General features: G+C 44.6%; 1 long non-coding RNA gene across 1 annotated transcript; it reads left to right on the top strand.

Moving 5' to 3' along the window:
• Positions 1-306: 306 nt before the first annotated feature.
• LOC114061079 lies at positions 307-1678 on the top strand. Its single transcript, XR_003572039.1, has 2 exons — positions 307-429; positions 762-1678. It is a non-coding gene; the product is annotated as an uncharacterized LOC114061079 (long non-coding RNA).
• The last annotated feature ends 347 nt before the right edge of the window (positions 1679-2025 follow it).

Raw genomic sequence — 2025 nt, 5'->3', positions numbered from 1 at the left:
TTATAAGGTAAGAAGGAAAGAGGGAGTGCCCTCATCACTCAATCAGTTACCCACAGGTAGAAGAAAAGAGCAGATTCTGAATGGAGGAAATGAAAATTATTATTATTATCTGTACAAAGGCATTCTTCCCCAAATGATAGCAAGGGGGATGAGGTCCGGAAGGGCTGCCAGCAGGAGGAAAGCAGACCTTGATTTTGCATTAGAAGGTGTCAGGGGGGGCAGCACGAGGAAAACATGACACCCCGGGGCTGGGTGTTGAGCATCCCTCAGGGCACTTGGTCCTGCTCATTAGTGACACACAGACGGGAGGGAGCTCCCGGCAGAGCTGCTGCACTGCCCTGATTAGGGGCAGGAGAGATTGATTTGTGATGAATGAATAAAGAGGTGAGATTAAAGCACGGCTAAATGGCGAGGAAGAGGGAAGAGTCTGTGAGTATCTGAAGGGCGTTAGCAGGGAGAAGGGATAAATTAAGGTGGAACAAGGGTTTTCAGCTACGAGCAACAGCATGAAATCAAGAAGGGATATTCAGATTTTAGGTACCTAAATAAGGGAACAGCCCAGAACGGCTGGGCTCACTCCCTCCTGGGAGGATGCCTTGTGCTGCACAAAGACTGCTTTGAGCCCTCTGGATGTGATGGTAGCCATGTGAAATAAGAAGCATTTCTGCAGAATTGACAGTGCCCTTCACACTCACTTCTATTTATTTCTCACCAGCCTCCCCGTGTAGACAACAAGTATTATCAAGTGTAACTTTTTTTAGGAGTGAGATTTAAGCCTGCAAAATAATCCCCTCATTGGACATGCAGAAGCAGCCGCAATACTTGGCAGATGTGAAAACAAATTGGATGACAGAGAAGGGGATTTAAGCAAGACATCCTAAAGGAAGGTCAGCTCCTGGGGTGGCAGCCCCAGATTTACCACCCTGGAGCAGACCATCCACCCAAGCAGCCTCGTGCCTGGACATGTGTGGGCACTGCCTACACAGCTCCTTGCCAGGCTGGGCAGCTGTCCAGGAGGAGCTCATGGCACTTCCCCCAGCATTTTTCCACCTGGGTGAGGTTTTCCCTTGAGAGGGCGACACACTTTCACAGGAGTCACAGAGAGCAATCTTGTTGGGAATACACAGAGTTAACTTTACTCATCCATCTTAATAGGACTTATATTATTTTCCTTGATGGTTCTGATTTTCTATCCCATTAATAATAAAAAAGCTTCTCTGCTTATATATAATGCAATTCAACAATAAGTCTCAAAGGAGGATCAAGATCACTTTGGCTTTCCATCAATTTGATACTGACGCCTCTCCAGTTAAACAACTCGAGTGTGAGATGAGCAAAAGGGAGCAGAGATTCTTCCTAGCTTGAGACTGAACCTGAATCTCTCTGGAAGCAACAGGAATCTTCCAGTGGATGTCAGTAGACTTTGCATCACCACCCAAAGGGTGTATCAGGGAAGGTGAAGGCTCTGTAAATCAGGTGCCACGCTGACTTTGGGGGAGCGTGGCTGATCTTGACTGCCTGAGAACTGGGGCAGAGGACACCATGTGAAGGGTCTGTGATTATTTTTTCTGATGCAAATGTTCCAAACTGGTGTTTGGGAAAAGGGCTTGTTAGTCAGTGTTTGCCGAATGGAATACTTCATGACAGCGCTAATTAAAATAAATGAAACTTGACTTTTCAAGATGATGCTTTTTTTATAGCAAAGTACAGTAGTTTGGAAACATCTTTAATTTAATTACAAAATACTTTCTCTGGTTATTTACTTAAAATTGTCTCCCATTATAGAGCTGCACCAGTATTTCTGGATGCACACTCTTGATTTCGACATTTTACATTACATTATCAAGTTAATCTCCCCAAATCATTAACCCCCAGCAGGAAAGATTTTTAATTACGTAGATTCACCAAGTGTTTTTCAAGAACTGTTTTACTACTATGAGTTCAACCCTAATGCACTGTGGGGAGATGGAGGGCACTGTCCTACACTTGATTTCATGAAACATCATCTTGAAAGAGGCCTCCAAA

This window comes from Empidonax traillii, unplaced genomic scaffold (assembly GCF_003031625.1).
Source record: "Empidonax traillii isolate 1590-97213 ecotype Southwest subspecies unplaced genomic scaffold, ASM303162v1 scaffold13:size3042203, whole genome shotgun sequence".
Classification (NCBI taxonomy): domain Eukaryota; kingdom Metazoa; phylum Chordata; class Aves; order Passeriformes; family Tyrannidae; genus Empidonax; species Empidonax traillii.
The sequence above is the reverse complement of the archived record's forward strand: the minus strand, read 5'-3'. Positions and strand labels throughout refer to the sequence as shown.